Genomic DNA, 25,173 nt, shown 5'->3' with positions numbered 1-25,173 from the left:
ATTAGATGAGGTGTTGTTCAACCAGCTAAAAACATATCATAATGTAGGGTTAATCTTAAAGTTTGAAAATGCAGAGATAAAAGAAGTAGAGTGGGAATGTTGATGGAAACCTTAAGGAGAGACTTGATTGATGTAACTTCTCTTTCAAGCTTCTTCCTAGACCTTTGGCTTCATGGAACTTCTTAAGCTTCAATGAGTTCTCCAATATAGTTGAAGAACTTTTGATTCACCTTCAATAGTGTAGAACTCTCTTCAAGTGATGCCACTTCTTGGAGAAGATAAATCACTTCAAAACTCATCACACTCTATGGAAGACGATGAAAGAATTGGAAGCAAATCAAAGAAAGATTTTAAGCTTTTGAAAGAGAGAAAATGAGAGAAAAAGATTGGAAATCTTCGCTAATGATTCAAAAGTGAGTTTAACATGTGGAGAAACAAATATATAGTGGTGGAGAAACTTGTAGTGCAAGCTAGACAAGAGACACTTTGATCTACAAGAGTCAATGATAGAGTGCCAAGTGTCACCTTGTTTTCTAGGAGACAAGGAGTACACATTTAGATCTATAAGAGCTACTCCTAGAGTGCCCAGTGCCACCTTATCCCCTTGGGAAGCCAAGTGGCAAAATGTGTCGGAGAAGCTAGAGCAATTTTCGAAAGATAGGTAGGTGGCCTAGCTTGTATTTCTTCACATAATCCAATCCAAAAATAAGGTAATTGGTTTAGTTAAGTTCACCAAATGATGGTGAGACCTAGCTAAATTCAATTCCTTGGATTAAATGGAGGAAAACAAGCCTGATATGTAAAATTTGGCCTAGATCCACTAAAGGCCCAATTGATTAGCTTCACCTACACAATTACTACTTGCACCCCTACTACTAAAACCAAAAATATGAAAATCTATAACCCTTAATATAAGGTCAAATGGAGTAAAAGTTCCTAAGCAACATACCCTAAAATCCTAAGGGTATGACTTATAAAGAAAGATAAAAATGCCTGAGATACAAAGGCAAAATAAGCATATACATATATCTACTATGTACAAGGAAATAACTCAAACTATACAAAGTATATGTCATAGAGACTATGACACTAAGTAGAGGAAACATACTAAATGTTAATATAGAGCATAGATCTAAGAAGCACCTCCTCTTTAGAAACCTCATCAAGCCTTTTAACCATGCACCTAGTTAAAGGTCCAATGGCCTTCAAGTGTGAGCTTCCTATGGATGGTCCTCCATCAAGTGTGATGGTATGAAGAGCCCAAGACCTAACGGTTTGAATTTCAAATTCATGAAAGAATTATGAAATATTCTAAAATATGATGTACTATGAATTTTAGAGGAATTTCATGCCAACGGGAGGCTCCCAACAGTAGCAACTCTTCATTTATTGCACTAATTCTGAAAACACACAATGCACAAAATTTAAGGAATTTATGGAAAATCTATTTAGTTGGGTGCCTATAAAAAACTCCTGCAAAACCTCTGTCAAAAAGAATAAAGAGATTGTTGTCATATGTATCATAATCCATAAAATTTTTATCTTACGACTAATGATTTAGACTATCATTTTGAAAAATCACATTAATTAAGGAATTCCCGGACGCGAGACTAATCCTCAAATAATGGTTTTAAAAAAAAGGCAGGTTCATGGTGTCTCCATCAATATTTTATTCAAAACATTGAAAAAAGAAAATATTTTTGAAAACTAAATAATGGTCTTAATAACCAAAATTGGGTTCAGGGGTCAATTATGCATAGGGAAGGTATCAGCCACCCCTACAATGCTTGAAATCGGTACTCTATGATGAATCTAGTGCAATAGAAATTAATGGTTTAAATATTAGATCCCCTTTATTGATAGTTATTTACATGCGTGAAACTTAAATTACACAATTTACCCTAAGGCATCTACATGACTATTTTTTATTTAGAACAATATTTATTAAAATAAAGGAAGTAAGGAAGGGAGAAGAAAACTGATTGAAATACCTCTTAATCGAGCTTTATTGAATCTTCAAGTGTGGAGATATTTAGACGCTTTTTGGCTACCTTTTAACACTACAATGCGGCTCACAACTCTCAAGAAATACAAGAAGAGGGAAAGAGAGAGTATTGGAATTATCTAGGACTCTCATAGTGAATTTTTCTCCCTGGGAGTAGTGCTTGACTCTACTATTTATAAACATCAGATCTGACCAGAATGACCTGTTTTGGTTTCGGAACGGCCCATTCTAGACTAGTTCATTAAGGCCAAACTTTGAATTTGGAATGGCCCATTCTGAAATTGAAATGACTCGTTCTAGATTTGAATTTTGCGCCTAATAAACCTGATAGAATCATGCCTAGGAGAGCAAGAGGTGATACTCATGGAGGACCATCCTTGAAGCATCATATAGGGCCTATCACAAGGTCCATGGCTAGGAGAGTAGAGGAAGATGAGGAACACACCACACCAAGAGCCATGATCATCATGTGTGTAGTTTTTGAGCCCTCTCCTTAGTTTGTTGCTTTCTTTTCTAATTTTGCCCTTGTATTTTGGGAAACATTAGAAATTAGGATTTTATTTTGTATTTCTTTTTAGCCTTTGTACTATGGGGCAAAATTAGTCTTAGGATTTATTTTAGGACTTAAACTTTAATTTAGAAGGTCAAAGTTCATTTCTTTCTTTTTCTAGACCTAAGGGCACTTTGGTCTTTTAGGAGAGATGAGAGCCATTTCATTTGGGCTTAATTTAGGGTTCATTTAGGTTGTATTTGGACCTCAAAATTTTGGCCAAATGTTCCCAAGAAACCGTAGATGCCTTTTCTCTCTCTATAAGTACTCTAGGCCACCCACCTTGTAGCCACTTTGGAAATTAATGATATTGAGTGAGCCTTGTGCCTTTTTATTCCTTCCTTAGCCCCCTAGGAACTCCATGGCCCCCTATCCTCTCCTCTCTTCCTTGAGTGATCTTGGGTCTTCCTTGGTTGGCCTTCATCATCCTAAGTGAAGTGAGCTAGCCTAAAGGAGTTACACCACCAAACACCTTCCCTTCCTCCCCTCCATTTTGTGCATCAACCTTCACCTACCTAAAAACCATCTCCACCACTTCCATACCCTTGAAGAGATCACCCTTCATGTCATCTCAACCTTGGAAAAGATAAAGAATCAACCACTAGCCCTCATGGAGAAGTTGGTTCCATCATGTGGTATCAAGAGCCATGGTTCTCTTGAAGTTTGAGCAATCTGTCGCTCATCCATGCCTGAAGAAGGATTAGAATGGTTTCCCCTACCAACCATCCTAATTAAGATAAAAGATCAAGGAATCCATGAGTTTACACTAAAACACATAAGAATTTCCTTTTCAAAATTAATTTCCTCACAACAGAAACACAACAAGACCATTTCCCACAAACCCTAAAGAGACTTGATCAGTTCTGATACCAACAAGTGTAATGACCCGACTTAGGTCATCACGTTAACAACCAATAGGACAACTAAAATGAGATAATATAAAATAAAGAAAAGAGAGCAAATGCCAGCTACACTAGAGTGAAAATATTCAAAAACGTGTAAATTGTTTTCATCATATAAAACAACTTTATAAGAGAGTCATCACCAGTAAGGTTATACAGTCATCCAAAAAGATAATATATTACTACATCATGAAAACATCAAAATAAGACACCCTAGGTGATGGTCAAGCTCTAAGTCTAGCCACTCCTCAAAGAAACTACCAAAAACTACTTGCTATCCCAAAGCCTCACACCTGATCTACTCCCCTACATAGTGAGATCATCACAGTCCACATCATGGAAATATAAGGGTTAGCACATATAAAACCAACCATAATACAATATAATGAAATATCATCAAAGTAGATATTCATCAACAACATTTACCCATACCAAGGGAATGACAACATTATTACATGTCTATCTCCATGCCAATATAAACCAAATCCAAAATCCAATGTATACACATCCATACCAATGCATACATAATTTATAATAATAAAGAATCCATAACCAATGTATACAATCCATACCAAATGCATACATATTCCATATCCAAACCAACGTCACACCACTGTATAATTCCATGAAGTAGCCAACACATCCAAACCAAATGTTGGCTTCAACACATCCAAACCAAGTGTTGAATTTGTGAACATGTCACCTGCCCATGTCACACATCTAACCTCTTATGGAAAATATACAGTTGGATTACATCGTCATGTAACCCTGGTGATCCTGACCACTTCATCCATCGGTATGACTCAACCTTGCCCTCATACCGGTAGCAAATAGAATGCTTAGAGGAGTACTTCAGAATTCACCTAACATCTAAAGTGGTTTATTATATAATCTTTGGAAAAGTTCCATATTGGGATCCTCACCATGGGACCCCTAAATTCCATATTTTTCCAAAGACTATATCCTGATCTCACCAAGAGATCTCTCAATCCATATCATAACCTTACTCCTCTAAGTCCTATTATCTTTCCAAACAAAACACACATAAGCATATTCCATAATTACATGCAATCTTTTCCATAATCATGTCACATTCCATACCAAATATATATAACATCAAAAGATGGTATAATTCAACATTTAAAAGTTTTATAAAACTCAATAAAAGGTTTTCCTCAAAGAAACCACGCGCCTAGTGCAGTGGTATTTGCGCTCAACGCAGCCAAAATTGGGAGCCCATCAAGCTTTGCCCGCTCAGCGCGTCACCTAGTGAACTCAGCCCACTGTTATATGCGCTTAACGCATAGACTAATGCGCTCAACACGCTTGAGATAGAGAGCCACCAGAAGCTTCCAGCTCAGCGCATAGGCTCATGCCCTCAGCGCGCTCTAGATAGAGAGCCACTAGAAGTTGCCCGCTCAGCACGTAGACCCGTGCGCTCAGCCCATTTCGAAATGCACTTAGCCCATGGTTAAATGCACTTAGCGCACTCTGGATAGAAAGCTCTGTTCTTTAGTGCGCTCAACGCGTCGTTGCATGCGCTCAGTGCGCATGCATTAGACAGTTCGTCGAAAGTTCGAAAACTCTGATTTCCACTCTCAAATCCATCCCAACATGAATCCCAAACCAATTTACACGATTTTGAACCATTATAGAGTATAAACACCATCCAAAAACAACATATTAAGTGATAAAATCAAGTATTAACCATTAATCCATGAAAATCATGAAGAAACCCAACCAAACCCTCTCCACTCAATCCATCCTCAATCAATGCGAAAAACATGGAATCAATGTGACATTTTGAACCCATACATATTAGATTAAGTCTTATAAGTACTACCCTTACCTTAGAAACCTCAAAATGCAAGATTCGAATAAAATCCTCAAATCTCTACTCAAACTTCAATCTCACTTTTCAAGTCTTTAGAGACCAAATCTTTTGAAACTCCAGTTGTGAAGATTGCTCCCGGCTTGATAAGCTTCCCAAATGTGTCCTCAACTTTCCTCTAGACTAGAGCTTCTCTCTCTACTTTCTCTCTCTAGAAACTATTTTTTTCTGACAAATGAAATCCTCCGGTCCTAAGTCCCTCTATATAGTCATTTTCTAAAATTTCCAAATTTCACCCTTAGCACCTACTCACCTCAAATATCCTATTCCTTGAAGTATTTCAACTCCCTAATCTCTAAAACAACCTCAATTTCACTCAGAAAGGCCAGATTTACCTTATGTTGCTATCCTCCAATATCCTACCGTTCCTACTCCTTTCTATGCAATACTCACAACTCACCACCATATGAAATGCAACATGTATCAACATATAGACAAACATCACATTCTCATACATACTCTTAGAATAATGAGTTGCATGCCACAATACTTCACTTAACTAAGATGAGAAGGAAGGTGATCAGTCTTCTTCCTTTTTAGTACCAATTCAGTATAATGGTGTACAATGCATCATTCACCACCTCATGATACACATGCCTATATAAACATCTCAAAACAACTATATCTCATTCATACTTCAAAGTCCCTTCTATGTCCAAACAACAAATCAAAACCACCTAAATATACAATATGCACAAAGGTAAGTACATTTCAAATCCACACCTCCAGAATCCAATCCAAATCCATATAAGCAACATATACATACATACATGTAGACATACAAACACACACACACACACGCAGACACACACACAAACACACACACACACACACACACACACACACACACATATATATATATATATATATATATATATATATATATATATATTCTAAATAGCTTGATATTTCCGTGGTGTTACAACTAATCCCCAAGAAACCAAAGAGATAGAAACTCAAGTTGAGGACTTGTTGAAGAAGGGATGGGTTCAAAAGATCCTTAGCCCTTGTGCCATCCCCGTTCTTTTGGTGCCTAAGAAAGATGGCAGATGGAGGATGCGCACGGATTGTAGAGCCATCAATAACATTATAATAAAATATAGGCACCCAATCCCTAAGCTAGATGATATGTTGGATGAACTACATGGGGCCATCATATTCTCCAAAATTGATCTTAAGAGTAGTTATCACAAAATTAGAATCAAAGAGGGTGATGAATGGAAAACCGCTTTTAAAACCAAGTTTGGTTTGTATGAATGGTTAGTGATGCCTTTTGGTCTCACCAATGCCCCTAGCACCTTCATGCGTCTAATGAATCATGTACTTAGGGATTGCATAAGGAAATTTGTAGTTGTTTATTTTGATGGCATTCTAGTTTTTAGCAAATCCTTAGATGAACACCTTAGACATCTAAGAGGAGTCTTAATAATTCTTAGGGACAACCACCGCTATGCCAACTTGGAGAAATGCACCTTTTCTAAAGAGAATGTGAAATTTTTGGGCTTTATAGTTGGCAAAGAGGGAGTGCAAGTTGATCCCGAGAAAATGAAATCCATCCAAGATTGGCTTACCCCAAAAAGTGTGGGAGATGTGAGTAGCTTCCATAGTTTAGCAAGCTTCTATAAAAGATTTGTCAATAACTTCTCCACACTTGAATCCCCTCTTAATGAGCTTGTTAAGAAGGATGTTCCTTTCATTTGGGGTGAAGCCCAAGAAAAAGCTTTCAATGATCTTAAGGAAAAGTTCACCAATGCACCCATTTTAGCCCTCCCAAACTTTGTTCAATCCTTTGAGCTAGAATGTGATGCATCCGGTCTTGGCATAGGTGTCGTGTTACTTTAAGGAGGCCATCTCATTGCTTACTTTAGTGAAAAACTTCATGGGGCCACCTTGAATTATCCCACTTATGACAAGGAGCTTTATGCCCTTATTAGAACCCTCCAAGTTTGGGAGCATTACTTAGTGACTAGGGAGTTCATCATACACACCGATCATGAGTCACTTAAGTACATTAGAGGGCAAGGGAAGTTAAACAAGAGACATGCCAAGTGGGTTGAATATCTTGAGCAATTCCCTTATATTATCAAATATAAGAAAGGAAAGAATAATGTAGTGGCAGATGCTTTATCTAGAAGGCACTCATTACTCTTTTCCTTGGGATCTAAAATTCTTGGTTTTGATAATATAAAGGAATTGTATGAGGATGATCAAGATTTCCAATCCCCCTTCACCAAATGCCTCCAAAAGCCTTTTGATGGGTTATATCTTCTTGAGGGGTACCTTTTTAAAATAGGAAGACTTTGTATACCCCAAGGATCCATTAGAAAGCTTTTGGTTAAGGAAAGTCATGAGGGAGGTCTCATGGGCCATTTTCAGGTTGATAAAACCCTAAGTCTTTTGAAATCTAAATTTTATTGACCACACATGAGAGTGAACGTTCAAAGGCATTGCTCCAAGTGTATCACTTGCCTTCAAGCAAAATCAAGAGTAATGCCTCATGGACTCTACACCCCTCTTCCTATAGCTAGCTCCCCTTGGGTTGACATTAATATGGATTTTGTTCTTGGTCTCCCAAGGACCCAAAGGGGGTTTGATTTTATCTTTGTGGTTGTGGATCGTTTTAGCAAAATGGATCATTTTATACCATGCCACAAAGTAGATGATGCTAGTTATGTTGCTAAACTTTTCTTCAAAGAGGTGGTCCGTTTGCATGGGTTACCCAAGACTATTGTGTCGATAGGGATGTTAAGTTCCTTAGTCACTTTTGGAAAATTCTTTGGGAAAAACTAGGAACAAAGCTTGTTTATTCCACTACTTTCCACCCACAAACCGATGGGCAAATCGAAGTAGTGAAGAGGTCTTTATCCACATTATTAAGGGTCATTTTAAAAGGGAACAAGAAAACTTGGGATGAATACCTCCCACACATAGAGTTTGCCTATAATAGAGTAGTCCACAAGACTACTAACCTATCACCTTTTGAGGTTGTATATGGGTTTAATCCCTTTACCCCTCTTGACTTGCTCCCACTTCCTAATACTACTTCCTTGTACCACAAAAAAGGAGTATCTAGGGCTGAATTTATAAGAAAATACCATGAGAAAGTCAAGAGCCAAATTGAAAAACAAACTGAAAAATATACTAAGTACAAAAACAAAGGGAGGAAAAAGGTAACCTTTGAAGTTGGGGATTGGGTTTGGCTTCACTTGAGAAAGGATAGATTCCCTACTTAAAGGAAGTCCAAACTAAGCCCTAGGGGAGATGGCCCTTTCCAAGTTCTTAGAAGGATTAATGAAAATTCATACATTTTAGACCTTCCCTCAGATTATGGAGTTAGTTCTTTTTTTAATGTTTGCGATCTTACACGTTTTGTAGGGACTAATGACATGGATGAGGATGACAATTTGAGGTCAAATCCTTCTCAAGAAGGAGAGGATGATGGAGGATCATCCTTGAAGCATCATATAGGGCCTATCACAAGGTCCATGGCTAGGATAATAGAGGAAGATGAAGAACACACCACACCAAGAGCCATGATCATCATGTGTGTAGATTTTGAGCCCCTTCCTTAGTTTGTTGCTTTCTTTTCCTATTTTTCCTTGGTATTGTGGGGTACATTAGATATTAGGATTTTATTTTTTATTTCTATTTAGCCTTTGTATTACGGGAAAAAATTAGTCTTAGGATTTATTTTAGGACTTAAACTTTAATCTAGAAGGTCAAAGTCCATTTCTTTCTTTTTCTAGACCTAAGGGCACTTTGGTCATTCAGGAGAGATGAGAGCAATTTCATTTGGGTTGAATTTAGGGTTCATTTAGGGTGTATTTGGACCTCAAAATTTCGGCCAAATGCTCTCAAGAAACCCTAGATGCCTTTTCTCTCTCTATAAGTACTCTAGGTCACCCACCTTATAGCCACTTTGGAAATTAATGATATTGAGTGAGCCTTGTGCCTCTTTATTCCTTCCTTAGTCCCCTAGGAACTCCATGGCCCCCTATCCTCTCCTCTCTTCCTTGAGTGAGCTTGGGTCTTCCTTGGTTGGCCTTCATCATCCTAAGTGAAGTGAGCTAGCCTAAAGGAGTTACACCACCAAACAACTTCCCTTCCTCCCCTCCATTTTGTGCGTCAACCTGCACCTACCTAAACACCATCTCCACCACTTCCACACCCTTGAAAAGATCACCCTTCATGTCATCTCAACCTTGGAGAAGAGAAAGAATCAACCACTAGCCCTCATGAAGAAGTTGGTTCCATCAGATACCTTGAAGGAACCAAGAGAAATGGGATAGGCATGAAGATTTGGGCCAGTCAAAGCCTAATGGGGCCCCGACGGGCTTGGAAAGCCCAAGTTGATCCTCACATGGGCCACACCTTGATATAACCATTCTCTTCTATTTTGTATATATTATATTAGCATAGGTTTCATATAATTTGGTCTTGTATTTTGGACCACATAGAGTAGCATTTTTGGGCCATAGGCTTGTTGGGCCTAGTTTAGGGCTTCATGGGCTTTTGGGCTTTTGGTACCCAATATTGGGCTCATTTTGATTCTTGTAATTTTTACTTTTGACTGTACTTGGTTGGCCATTGTATTTAGGCCATTAGAATATGATTATGAAGGGAAAGTTTAATTAGGCAAAGTTAGCTAAAATTAAGGTCACATTTAAGAGTAATTTGAGTTGCATTTGGTGCACATGGGCTAACCCACATGGTGCTGCACATGGACCACCCAAATAAACATCAAATTAACTCTAAATGCAACCTTAATGCACATGGAATCAGGTCTTGGACGTGCACATGGGGCTGTCAAGAAATTTGAATTTCAAATCCCATTTGAAATTCAAATTTTTTGGCGCCAATTTTGCTCCATGAGTTAGCACCATTATGCTTGCTTCCTTAGCCTAGAAATTGGACTTTTCTCTTCACAATTCAGAAATTTGAGTATTAATTAGTTTTCTGAAATCATTTCAGCCAAGTCTCTCCTCAAAGTCACTCTCACCTAGCTTAGGTTCCTTTGAACTTTCTCTAGGTTTAGCACCTTTGTGAGCAATCCATTACTCACCTTGCTTTGGTGCTCCCTTCTTCATTCTTCCTTTTTCTTTCCGTCATCAAGGTTCTTCCTAGCTAGAAATTCCGTCCAGCAACCTTCAAGGAGAAGATCAAGTGGTCAGAGCAAGCTTAAGGTGAAGATCATCCATCCTCCTCACCTAGGTTTGCCATCAAAACCTTGTCGAAATGACTCGTTCCAGATTGGAAATGACCCGTTCTAGACCCTTGACTAGCCTTTACTGGGCCTTGGGCCCTTTGGTGTCATGTCCCTTCGGTTCTGAGGTCATTCTCAGGTTTTGGGACACTTTTTTTCTTCCTAAGAGAAGCCCATTTCTTTGTTTATGGGTCTGGACCAAATTGAGTGTCTACAATATGCAATTGACTGGTCTCAATCATGTTTTCTAGGCACTACGAATTTATTGCACGAAGTCTTGATAAAAAAAATGAAATAATTGATGAGGCAAAAAGAAAGAAAAAGAAATGCATTATGTTCAAGGTGGATTATAAAAAGCCCTACAATTTTGTTTGTTAGGAATTTCTTAGTTATATGCTTCAACAATTGGGTTTTTGCAATAAGTGAGTAAATTGGATTTCAAAATTCTTACAAACAAGTTATGTATCTATAATTGTGAATGGTAACCCAACAAAATAATTTTAGGTACAAAAAGGGTTAAGAGGAAGACCCTTTAGTTCATTTCTTGTTTATCGTTATGGTAGAAGGTTTGAGTGAATTACAAAAAGGGTTCCCCATTACACTTTGTTTTGTAAAACAGATATAAAATCAAGAGATGTTGAAAGGACAAGTATGAGTATTTAGATGTTTTATTCTTTTATTTTAGAATAATGGGAATCTTATAAACATGTAATCAATGCAAAAAAAACCATGAACTATGTTAATCTTGTAAACATGTAATTAATGCAGAAGAACCATGTACTAAGTTATATGATGCCTATCTTGAGCACTCAAACCAGCTCTTTATCACTTGCTCATTTGCTAAATCCATTCATGTAGGTTTGTTTTCTAATGCATTCATAAAAGATAGCTCACTAAATGTTCTGTTTTTTGTTTCCAATTAGTTTCTAGAGTCCAGAATATTTGGATTCATAGCAATTGATTGGCTTTTAAAAATACTTCCAAAATTCATGTTTCAAGAAATCAATTGTATATTCTCATAATCTATTGTGATTAGGAAACTCACTAGAAAAGGATAATTATTGATTAATAATATATTGTCCAATATAAACTCTGTTATTCAACGTGTATCCATCAACGTGATTCATCTTACCATGGTAAAAAACCATACATCTAGATACAAGACATATTCAAGTTATAGTAAAAAAAAAATAGTAAGCGTGCAATTTGCATATAGGTTCTAACTCCTGTAATGTAATAGAATCTCTACCTCAAATAATGTTCCACGCGTGTAAGAAAAAGTAAGTGGTTATGGTCCAACACTCAAATTGAAGAAAACTTGTGATAATCTACTAGTTCTATTTGGCCGAGCAAAGTAAGCTATTTGAAACCTAGGAGGCCAATATTTCTCTACAACTCAACATATTTGAACTAGTCATGACAAATATTATCTTTGAAATAAATCTGCTACAATCCAAGACTATACAAGAAATCATTTAGTTAGAAATAGAGGTAGTGAATAAAATATACCTCCAAAAAAAAGGTAGGTGCAAGAAAAGGGATGACATTGTGTTGAAAATATCAAGTGTGACAAATTGATAAAGTATCAACTATAGAATTATGAACCACAACTTCTTTGTATCTGCATGCCAACCATAACCTATCATAACATTAAAATCAATATCTCAGCAAAATATAATGACATGATAATTGCCATGATCCACTATTGCTTATTGCAATTGCCTCTGATCGAAGCTTCGATGTTGTAGATGTGGCTTTTAACTCCAATACTATCTGCATAATAACCATACCATAAATAACAATGAAGACAGTCACAAAAATTTTGCATCCTTTGCAAATCAAAATATTTTGTGAAAAACAAATTGTTGCATCCCATAGTTAATGGTATCTTATAGAGAAAGATTTTGCTTATCAAATGTTTGAGAAACTAAACTTTATTTATGTCTAAGACTAACATTTTAGTTGATCACTCGTTTATCCTCAAATCCAAGATTGACTATAACATGCATAAATAGGCTTTGCCCCATTGACTCACAGAGTCACCGCATTTGTTGACTTAAAGTCAACTTTGAAAAATTGAATACATGCATTTCTCGGAGGCTGCACCTATTTAGTGTGTTTGTTGATTTTAAAGCTAAAGCATCTTTATATAGTTTCAATCAAAATTAATTTTACCAATATTTTTCCAAATAAAAACTTAGACTAAAGGGTTTAATGAATGAGAATGCTTAAAATCTCAATGCCTTAGAATCATATATAAAAAGGTGTTGTTCTGCCATGATAGAGTCATTCATTCACACCATAAAACTGAGTTTTCAACAAAGTGCATAATAAAGCAACACTTGACAACCTAAATTTCCCAAAGAGAAAGAGACATAGCTTGGTTACAAGCCATCCAACTATTGGCTTTTGCTAATGCCAACGTGTTAATAAACAATATATTTTTCCTTTAAATTCATTGTGTAAGTTAGATCAATTTTTTTTGGCAAAGGTACTATTATTTATTATATTTTACACTTACCGAAGACTTTATATCTTCTCGAGCAAAAAAAAGATATAGGTTTAGTAGTGTTAGTACTCGGTAAATACCAGTATTGATAAAAACAAGGCCACTAAGGAAATTTATCATACACATGGAATACAAATATTAGGAAACTAACACTGAAAGACAACATAGGAATAAATAGCACATTTTGTGGTCATTTTAACTTTTACCAATTTGATTAAAGTAAAACTCAATCAATTGAGTATAAATTTAACTTTCAATTGATACTAAAATTAATGTAGAAAGACTCACTACAAGAAAAACTGTTATTATCTATGAAATATTATCTACATAATTTTTTTCATAGGTAATGTCTAGTTATCTACGGAATATTATCTACGAAATTTTTTTCGTAGGTAATGTTTAGTTATCTACGGAATATTACCTATAGAATTTTTTTCGTAGGTAATTTTTAGTTATTTACGGAATATTACTAACATAATTTTTTTCGTAGGTAATGTTTAGTTATCTATAGAATATTACCTACGAAATTTTTGCCGTAAGTAATATTTAAGATTTTGTTTTCTCACATTTTTTATTATATTTCTTTTAATACAGTGTAGAAACGAAATACATACATTTTTTTTCTTTTAATATTTTAAAGTTTAATATTAGTAATAATTTATTTTTTTAAAAAAAATTGTAATAGAATATGTAAATATATAGAATATGAATTTATCTTTCAACAAACTTATAAAATTCACTTTGTTATATAAATCAACAAGTTTAATATTTAAAAAGATAAATAAAACTATATATAATTTCAATATATTATATTAAATTTAATATAATAATAATAATAATAATAATAATTATTATTATTATTATTATTCATTTTTATTCAAATAGATCAATCTTTTAAGTGTAATGTATTTTTTTAAATAACCATGTGGTTAAAAATAATTTTAAAGGAAAATAATTTATAATTTATCTATAACCTATAACTATAACAAATATGATGCTTTTTCCGATTACACATATATTGAACTATTACATCCTTTTATAATCACTTAGTTATAACTCTTCCGGATAGATTTTGTTTTTCAAACTTCTTCCACATCATAAATAATTATCTATTTTATAAGTAACTGTTTGTATTTTTAATAATTATTTATAATTGTCTAACTTTTATTATTTATTATTATTTTTAAAAATAATTCACAAAAGTATAAAATATATTTTATACACTAATAATCTATAATAATAAAGTGATAAGCCTTATTATGCATATAATCTATAAAAGAATGTTATTTTTTTAAAATGAGAATGACTTTCTGTTTGTTTTGAAAATAATAACGGTACTACCAATTCCATTTCCCCTCTCATCACTCCAACCCTAAATCAAATTCATGCTCTCAAAATCATGTCTCACTCTTGAAGCCTGGATGAAATTGATACTCTTCAACGAAATTGACAACCGCAACGAAATCGACAGCCTCGACGAAACCCACAACCATATGGTTATCGTGTTGGCAAGGATTGTGTGATTCTCGTGTGGTAGGTTGTGGAGGGAGAGAGGAAGGGGGAGTCACTGTTGTTGGATAGGATAAAGGTTTTTTCGGAGGCCACAACACTGTTATCGTCGCTCGTGCATGGGGAGAGGAAAAAGAAGGGGAAATCGTTGACCTTGGACCAATTTGTGGTGACGGAGACTGTGTTTGTGCTTCACCTCTCATCTCAGGTTAGCTTTTTTCTTTCACAAGTGCTTGTTATTTAATTTTTAGTACAAGTAGGATCTTTGATTTCAATGTGTTATTATAGCTGTTGAGGTCTTTTTACATTGTCATGTTGGATTTTCGTATTTCTTGGTCCATCACAAGTCGAAAAGTTGTGGAACAGGAGATGGGTTAGCCACTCACCTAGGAAGTGATGTTGGAAGAGCAGCTGGTGTGGGTTGAAATGGCTAAAAAATGTATAAACAGAGTCATAATAAGTATTAGCAGAAAGTCTTTTAAAGTAATGCTATTTGTCGAGAAGTAATTGAAAGTGAAGAAACAATTTTTGGACATATTTGTTGAGGAAAATTACCTAGCCGGGTTTTCTTACACATCAAAAGTATGCCTAGAGGTTAACCAATGAATAGATATATATTTTTTAATTACTTGAGGAGTAAATCGCTGGCATTATATTCAAAACTGATAGCAGTCCCATCTATTTTAACAATTTCAAGGAGTAAATGTATGCTTTTTTGTAATGTATGTCCAGGAGTTTGGATCAGAATGAGGCAATCCAATTAAGTGTTGTGTACATATTTCATATGTTGGTTCTATCAAGTACTTTTGGCCTCAAAGAGCGACTATGAATGGAGAAGCTCTTCGTACCTTCATTTAACATGAGATATTAGTATGTTTCTTATAATTTCTGTTTCTAATTACTTATCTTTCTATTTTTGTAAGACCAGATTTCCCTTAGGGTCCATTTTTATATCAATTAATTTACACAATAAAGACTTCAAACCTTCCATTTATTTAGCTATATTCCAATATTGTGAGAGTACTATACAAATGTCACAGTGTCATGTTATAGAAAAAGTATATTGCTTCTTTTATTTATTATCCTTTTGCTTTGAGCAGTGCCATCATGTAACCATAACCATTGATTATCTATATATATTGTTTGTTGAATTCGTGCATGTATCATTTAATGCTAAGAAAGGTTGTCGAAGAAAATATTTGGATTCTTACCATCAAATATTTGGACTATAGAGATAAAAGAGGTTCAAGTTCAAGATCTAATAATTAAAGGAAATTAGTGCAGTAAAAAGGTGGGTTAAATTATTAACAGATTCTTAAAGCTACAAATTGATCTAAAATCTTTCTGCGGATCTCTTTTCTACAATTTACAATTGGGCCTTTTTAATTTACTATCGAATTCAAACACAATAGGATCGCCCTTTTGCATGTCCATAGGGAAGATCTAAACTCTTTGTTCTTTTTTTGTATCTTGATAATCTAGATGTCTTAATTATAATTAGTGTTGAGATTTATGGAGTAGTGAATCAACTCAGCTCTAGAGCATGAGAGAGCATGAGAGTTTTGATGATAACAAAGGAGTTGAAGCTGATCAAGGACACAAACTAGCCAAGAAAGAAAAATATGAAAAGTATGATGTGTAATAGAAGTAGCTTATAAGTTCTTATATGTTGTATTGTTTTGATTAGTTTATTTTGAATGTGTGTGCTTTGTCCATAAGTCAATCTTGATCTAAATTGACTGAAAGTGAGTATGATGATGATTTAAAATACTTAAAAATATTTGTGAAGTATAAAATTGAGTTTCTGAAAGCTAACTCAAAATAATCGACTATCATTAAGAGTAATCGATTATTCCAGCAACAGGTGAAAAGAGCCTTGCTGTAATAATCGATTATTTGTGAAATAATAGATTATTCCAGGAAGCACTCTCTGGAATAATTGATTATCCTGCAAAATAATCGATTATTCTATTCTTGAGTGGTTTCCAGAAATCATGAAGAACAAAATAATCGATCATCCTTTAAAATAATTGATTATCTGGATCTGAAATTTTATAAATAGCTTTCACATTTTGAAACTTTATGAAAAAATGAGATAAACTGAAAGCAAAAGAGAAAAACTGATATTGTGGAGTCTTTGTGACCTTGTCGGGGAGTTTTCTTTGTGAAATCAAGAAGAAAAACATTCTGTGAAATGTTTTGAAAAGATCATCACCATCACTACATTCCTGAGAGTTTTATTTACATGCTTAAAATATAAATTAAGCAATTAACCCTAAAATATCTACATTATGACGTTTATTATAACAAAAAAAAAGATAAAGATGAGAAATAAAAGGAAGAGAAGAAGATTGACTGAAATACCTCTTGAACGAGCTTTATTGAATCTTCAAATATGGAGAAGGTGCTTTGTGGCGACCTTTCACACTATAGTATGCCTCACAGATCTCAAGAAATACAATAGGAGGGAGAGAGAAGATAGAGATGCGACACAAATCTCAAGAAATACAATAGAAGGGAGAGAGATAGAGAATTTTCGTGCTCAAAAGAGTCTTATTCGAAATTTCTCTAGCCGCCCTGAGAACTGTGCCCGAGACTTCTATTTATAGGAATCAGAAGGGGGCCAGAACGGCTCGTTTCGGATTCGGAACGGTCCGTTCTAGGCCAGTTGTTATGTGTTAATTACGCACCCTGGAATGACCCATTCTGAAAACAGAACGGCCCATTCCAGAGTGGAAATTAACACAAAGTTGTCCTTTCCATAACGGCCCGTTCCAAATTTGACTTGTTTGGAACGACCCATTCTGGTATTGGAACGACCTGTTCTAGCCTAGGACTCTTTAGGTGTTTTAGTCACGTTGGAACGATCTGTTCTGATATTAGAACTGCCTGTTTCCGGCTTCGGAACGGCCCGTTCCAATTTTGGAACAGCCCATTCCGGACTTCTAAAACCACCTTATTTGGCCTTTAGGCCTTCTGATGTCCTGTCTTGTTGTTTTCCTGCTTCGGGAGCTCCTTTCCTTCTTAACGGAGGTCCATTTCCTTGTTTGTGTGTCCCCGGACGAAATTGGGTGTCTACAGTAATTGGGACAGAAGTGGACCTAGAATAAATTTTACATATTGGGCTTTTTTTCCAAGGAATTTATTTGGCTAGGTTTCACCATCATTTGGTGAACCTAATGATGGCAAAACTAGAAGAAGTGGTAGGTGTTCTTCTCCTTGGATTCGCCTAGGCTTGGACCTCTTCAATGGAGCTTGAAATCTGAATGTATGAACACTTGAATGGAGGAAAGTTTTCGGACAAAGGTGACCTAAACTATGGAGGGAAGATCCAAGTTTAAGGAACAAAAGAAAGCTCACTTCAAAAGGTAGGAAAAACCTAACTAGGGTTCCTAAAAAGTGATGGCTCTCTCTCGGTGACTCTTGAGGGAAATTTGGCAAAAAATGCTCTGAAATTTCATAAGTTCAAAAGTGAGTACAAAGTGTGAGGAGGGACCCTTTTATGTTTCCAGAATTAGGTTACACTTGGCGCCACATGTGAAGCCTCCACATTGGCACCAAGATTTGAATTCAAATTTTGAATTTGAATTCAAATCTCATCACACATGTGTACGACCGGACCCATGAGTGCTAGGTGCATTTAGATTTGATTTAGTGTGCATTTAGGGTTGAATTTGAGTCACACATGTTCAGCCAAGGTGGCGCCATCCATGTGACTCAAAATGCAACTTAAATGCATACTAAATTAAACCTAGTTTTGCCTAATTCACTTAAACTAGAAATCCTCCTTAAGTCCTAAACTAATGACCTAAATACAATGGTCAAAGAAATACAATGAATAGGAAAAATTACAAGAAAGAGAATGAGCCCAATATTGGGTATCAAAAGCCCAAAAGCCCATGAAGCCCAAATACAAGCCCAAAGTTCACAAATACAAGACCAAAAGCAAAGTAAATTCCTATTCTATGAATATGCAATAAAAACATGGTGTCAATCAAGTAAAGCCCAAGTGAGGAGCACCCTAGGCCCACCAAGCCCATTGGGCCCACTAAGCTTTGAAGCAGTCATGTCTTCTAGTAATCTACTAGCCATAGCTCTAGTGGTTGGATCCTTGGTCCATGCTCTTCCATCACCTAACTAAACCAACTCTAAGAATTTTGGATTAGACTAAATGTGGGAAAACATCCTTGGCTGCCTAGCTCCCTTCATGGTTGAATTACCCTAGCTTCTTCTACACACTTGGGAAGCTTGTGCTACAAGCTTCTAACTTAGCTTGCTTCCCAAGCTTCTAAGTTAGAAGCTTGCTCCACAAGCCTCCTAAACTAACTAGACCTGTTAGCTTGAGTGGAAGAAGGCTAACCATGGTACCTTTATTGTTTTGTTTAGCATACTTCTCATTTTGGAGTTGGATATGAGTTTTAATCCTTTCATGTATTTTCTTAACAAATTCAGCTCTTGATGCACCTTCCTTATGAATGAAATGCTCAACATTAGGAAGGAGTATCAAATCCAAAGGAGTTAAAGGATTAAACCCATACACAGCTTCAAAAGGAGAAATGTTGGTAGTTTTGTGAACTACCTTATTATAGGCAAATTCAATGTGTGGCAAATACTCATCCCAAGATTTGTGATTGCCCTTTAGAACTGCCCTAAGCATAGTAGACAAAGATCTATTAACTACCTCAGTTTGTCCATTTGTTTGAAGATGACAAGTAGTTGAAAAGAGGAGTTTAGTTCCTAGTCTTGACCATAAGACACGCCAAAAATGGCTTAGAAACTTGGTATCTCTATCTGAAACTATAGACTTAGGAAGTCCATGGAGTTTAACCACATCTCTAAAGAAGAGTTTTGCAATATTTCTTGCATCATCTACTTTGTGGCATGGAATGAAATGAGCCATTTTACTAAAACAGTCCACAACCATAAAGATAGAATCCATTTCCCTTTGGGTTCTAGGTAAACCTAGCACAAAGTCCATGCTAATATCTATCCAAGGGGAACAGGTAAAGGTGTGTATGTACCATGAGGCATCACTTTGGACTTGGCTTGTAAACAAGCCAAACATCTAAAGCAATGCTTTTGGACATCCTTTCGCATATGGGGCCAATAAAACTTTTCTTTAAGCAAACTAAGGGTTTTATCAACACCAAAGTGCCCCATAAGCCCACCTTCATGACTCTCTTTAATTAATAATTTCCTAATGGATCCTTGGGGTATACATAATCTTCCTTCTTTGTACAAATACCCCTCAGCCATATAGAAACCATCAAAAGCTTTTTGTTGGCATTTTTGATAATTAATACCAAAGTCAAGATCTTTCTCATACAATTCCCTAATATTATCAAATCCAAGAATTTGAGTACCTAGAGACATAAGCAATGTATGCCTTCTAGATAAAGCATCAGCTACAATGTTTGCTTTTCCTTTCTTGAATTTAATAATATATGGAAATTGTTCAAGGAATTCTAGCCATTTGGCATGCCTCTTATTTAACTTACCTTGACCTCTTAAATATTTGAGTGACTCATGGTCACTATGGATGGCAAACTCTTTGGACACTAGATAGTGTTCCCAAGTTTGTAAAGCCCTAACCAATGCATACAACTCATTGTCATAGGTAGGGTAATTGAGGGAGGCACCTTTTAGTTTTTCACTAAAATATGCAATGGGGTGTCCTCCTTGCAATAACACAGCTCTTGTTCCAACTCCAGATGCATCACATTCTAGCTCAAAAGTCTTTTCAAAATTTGGTAAAGCTAGTATGGGTGCATTTGTAAGTTGATCTTTGAGAAGTTGAAATGCATGATCATGCTTTGAAGTCCATTCAAAGGCAACATCTTTTTTGACAAGCTCATTCAAGGGTGATGTAATGCTAGAGAAGTTAGGAACAAATCTTCTATAAAAACTTGCAAGTCCATGAAAACTCCTAACTTCACTAACATTCTTTGGTTTGGGCCACTCTTGAATAGCTTTGATTTTCTCGGGGTCCACACGAACCCTTTTTATACTCACAATGAACCCTAGGAAAACCACATGATCCACACAAAAAGTACATTTTTCCAACATTTGCAAACAAGTGGTTTTGCCTAAGGATCATCAAAACTTCTCTAAGATGTCCTATGTGATCATCTTGAGACCTACTATAGATTAGAATATCATCAAAATAAACAACAACAAATTTTCCTATACACTCTCTCAAGACATGATTCATAAGCCTCATGAATGTACTTGGTGCATTGGTTAATCCAAAAGGCATAACTAGCCACTCATACAATCCAAGTTTGGTCTTAAAAGCAGTTTTTCACTCATCACCCTCTTTGATTCTTATTTGGTGATAACCACTTTTAAGATCAATTTTAGAAAAAATAGTAGCACCATGTAATTCATCAAGCATATCATCAAGTCTAGGGATTGGGTGCCTGTACTTGATTATGATATTGTTAATGGCCCTACAATCACTACACATTCTCCATTTTCCATCTTTTTTGGGCACTAACAATACAGGCACAACACAGGGACTCAAACTTTTTTGCACCCACCCCTTGTCCAACAATTCTTGAACTTGGTTCTCTATCTCCTTGGTTTCTTGTGGATTTGTCCTATAGGCTGGTCTATTGGGTAGACTTTCCCCAGGCACAAAATCAATTTGATGTTCTATACCCCTAAAAGGTGCAAGGCCCTTTGGACCCTCACTAGGGAATACATCATCAAATTCTTTTAATAATTGAGTAACACCAAGGGGTAAAGAACTAGGTTCAAGACTTAAATTATGACAACTAAGCATACCTCTACAAAGAAGAATGTAAGAAGGTTTTTCAACAAGTAAAGTTTGTTTTAGAATTTCTTCTTGTTGAATTCCTTCTATAGGAAGAGGTTGCTCTTCCTTTTTCTTCTTTGAAGATTTATGCTTCTTCTCCTTTTTTTTAACAACTTTTTTTCTTCTTCTCTTTTTAATTTCATTTGTACTTGATCCTCTATCACTTGTGAAGGAAACAAAGGATGAAGTACAAATTTCTTTTCTTTGTGAGTGAAAATAATTTCATTGGTAAGGCCATTATGCATGGTTTTCTTATCAACTTGCTTATCAACAATGATATCCCCATCTTCATTTAGTCAATGAAGTTGATATGATTTTGGATGGGGAATTGGAGTAAGATCTAGCTTCTCCACCAACCTTGTGCTACAACAACAATTGCAACAAGACCCACTATCCACAATGAGAGAACAAGCTTTATCAGAAATTTGACACCTTGTGTGAAAAATATTCTCTCTTTGTGAAATGTGAGACTCATTAGGTTGGCTTCCTAGAAGCCTTCTTATCATTAAAAGTTGACCATCATAAGGATATGCTCTTTCAATTGGATGGTCTTCCTCACTAGTTTCACTATCACTTGAAGTGGTGGAACTAGATTCTTCAAGACTACTATAAATGTCTTGTCCTCTCAAAATCATGACCTTTTTAGTTGGACATTGAGAAGCTATATGGCCTCTCCCAAGACATTTAAAACATTTGATGTCACTAGTTTTACTACTAGAAGTGATAACATTTATATTTTTATCTTTTTCTTTTTCTTTCTCTTTATCTTGACCTTTACTAAAGTTTTTAGAAGAGTCATATTGACCCTCCATCTTGTAGTCCTTCTTGATATAAGAGCTAGTTTGAATTTTTCCTTTGAAAGAATTTTTCCTCAAATTTTGTTGTTCCACCCTTATACAAAGTTGGACCAAATCATCAAGGTCCCTATAAGGGAGTAACTCAATCCTATCTCTTATATCAAAATTAAGACCACTTAAAAACCTAGCAATGGTCAATCTTTCTACTTCCCTTATCCCAGCCCTCATGAGATACAACTCCATCTTTTGTCTATACTCCTCCACACTCATGTTCTTTTGTTGGAGTCTTTGGAGCTTATCCATAAGCTCTCTACTATAATAAGAAGGTATGTGCCTTCTTTTCATAGCACTCCTCAATTCATTCCAATAGGCAATATGATGGAAACTTGCTTGGAAAACCGGATTGATGTTGATTTCCCTTCAAGATCCTCCCTAGATCCTTGACTCCTTGATTCTTCCTAAGCATTGTTAAGGTCTCCAATGGAGGAGGAGACCTTAAAACCACCACGGTTTGGTGGAGAAACACTCCCAAGAGGCGCCACTCCTTGGTGAAGAGATAAGCCACTTCAATCCTCACCACACTCTTCTAGTGAAGGGATAAGAGAATTGGATGAAATCAAAGAGGTTTAGAGACTTTTAGAAGAGAGAATTCTGATCAAAATTTCAGAAATGAAATCTCAATACATCCAAAAGTGTTTTACAATGAAGGAAAAACGAAAATATAGGAGTAGGAAGCTTGGAGAGCAAGCTAGCCCTAACCATGGTTCACTAGGAACCATGGTAAGGTCTAGCTAACCATCCATGGTCAAGAGGCTTGAAGTGCAAGCTTCTCACTTAGCTTGCTTGGTAAGCTAGCTAAGGAGAAGCTTGTGCTTCAAGCTTCCAAGCTTGAGAAGCACCAAGCATTTTGGCCAAGTGTGAACACAAGTGTGAACACAAGTGTGAACATATCTAGGTGGGCGGCTCTTTGGACTTAATTTACTCCAAACGGTTTTGAAATTGTTAATTTGGTTTAGTGAGGTTCATTCAATGTGAATGGAACCTAGCTAAATCAAATCTATGAAAAATTAGGAGTAAAATGAGTCCAATATGAAAATTTTAGCCTAGCACCACCTTTTGGCTAAATTGCTAGAAACACTCTCTAGCTTACTATGGACACTCTCTAGTTTGCTAATGCCACTCCTAACCCTACTAATAGAAAACTAATAAAAGAGTGTATTTCTAGGTTAGGTTAAATGGAGTCAAAGTGCCCAAGTAACCTACCTTAGAAACAATATACAATAGCTACTAAAAAGGAAATAAATTAAGTGCCTCACAAATACAAAGGCAAAAATATACCTATACAAGTATCTACTATATACAAAGTACAAGAAATCAACTATACAAATATGTACAATGGAGACTCCTTAGATCAACCTTCACCCTTCTTGGTCTTACCTCTTCCAAAGGGATCCTTGGGGATTAGATTTCCATCATACCCTCCCCCTTCGAAAGGATTTGTCCTCAAATCCAGTGGTCCTTCCACAAAGATAGCATCACCTATAATGATCATGGTCTTTTTTGTGGGGCATTGGGAAGCTATGTGTCCCCTTCCTAAGCATTTAAAACACTTAATAGAACTAGTTTTAGGCTCATCAGAAGGTTTTTCTTTTTGTTTTTCTTTTAGTGGCCTTTCTTTTGGATAGGAGGGTTAATCCTCCTTCTTGAAGTCCTTTCTAGGATATGAGGTAGATTCCTTCCTAAGGGTAGGCTTTCTCCTAAGTTGTTGTTCTACTCTCACACAAAGTTGAACTAGTTCATTTAAGTCTCTATAGGGTAGTAGTTCAACTTTATCCCTAATCTCTAGGTTTAGGCCACTTTGAAACCTAGCTATGGTGGTTCTTTCTTCCTCTCTTATGCCAGCCCTCATCATTCCATTTGTTGCCTATATTCCTCAACACTAAGGTGTCTTTGTTGGAGTCTTTGGAGCTTGTCCATCAACTCCCTCTCAAAATATGGAGGAATGTGCCTTCTCCTCAAGGCACTTCTAAGTTCATTCCAATATTGGATTGGAGGCTCATGATGAGTTCTTCTTTCCCTTTCAAGGGAAGTCCACCAATACATGGCATACCCTTGAAAGCTTAGGGTAGCCATGGGAACCTTTCTCTCTTCACTCACATCGTGACAAGTGAAGAGTTGTTCAACCTTCATCTCCCAATCTAAATATTCATCAACATTATCTTTTCCATGGAAGGGAGGAAGGTCAAACCTAGGTTCTCTAAGAGTAGTTGTATCATGCCTAGGCCTATGATGCCTAGGAGGTCTTTGATAGTAGCCATCATCATGGTGACTACTATGAAACCCTTCACTTGTAGATGAGCGAGTGTGTGTTTGATGACTTTTGGGCCGAGATGACCCATCATCATGTGTATGTCTATGGGACCTAGAAGGCCCCTCTCCATCATGTCTTTTGGGCCTAGAAGGCCCATGACCCTCATTACCCACCACAAGCTTATTTAACAACTCCCTTATTGTCTCATTATTTTTTTCATTTTCTATTTCTTTTTGCCTAATATATTCCCTAAGTTTTCTAAGCTCATCTTTAGTGCTTTTATGACTCTTAGGGGAATGATGACCATGCACACTACTCTCATGAGAATGATCACTCATTTTTGCAAGAGAAAAGGTTTTTACAAGTCTTAAAATTTGCAAAGTGAGTGATAAAAATTTTCACAAATAGTTTTCTCTTTTTGGTGTAATACTAAGTACTTGGAGGTCTAAGTATACAAATTGCACTATCAAGGGAGGTGAGCTACAAGGAGCCACTTAATAACCAAGCCTTTTCAAGTGGAAATTACTAAACCCCCTTATACATTTCTTACAAAACAAAGTGTTCACACAAGCAAGCAAAGTAGGTGTGTGTGTGTGCGCGAAACCCCTAGTAGGCAAAGGAAGCCTTCTAAACGAACTTAGAAGCTAAACAAGTAAAAGGAAAGCAAGTAAAGCATATA

The 25,173-nt window shown here is 36.1% G+C and overlaps 1 long non-coding RNA gene across 1 annotated transcript; it reads left to right on the top strand.

Moving 5' to 3' along the window:
• The first annotated feature begins 13,946 nt into the window (after positions 1–13,946).
• LOC114916785 (uncharacterized) lies at positions 13,947–15,644 on the top strand. Its single transcript, XR_003805382.2, has 2 exons — positions 13,947–14,777; positions 15,302–15,644. It is a non-coding gene; the product is annotated as an uncharacterized LOC114916785 (long non-coding RNA).
• The last annotated feature ends 9,529 nt before the right edge of the window (positions 15,645–25,173 follow it).

The sequence above is a fragment of the Cajanus cajan genome, chromosome 3, assembly GCF_000230855.2.
Source record: "Cajanus cajan strain Asha chromosome 3, NIPB_CcT2T_4, whole genome shotgun sequence".
NCBI lineage: Eukaryota > Viridiplantae > Streptophyta > Magnoliopsida > Fabales > Fabaceae > Cajanus > Cajanus cajan.
The sequence above is the reverse complement of the archived record's forward strand: the minus strand, read 5'-3'. Positions and strand labels throughout refer to the sequence as shown.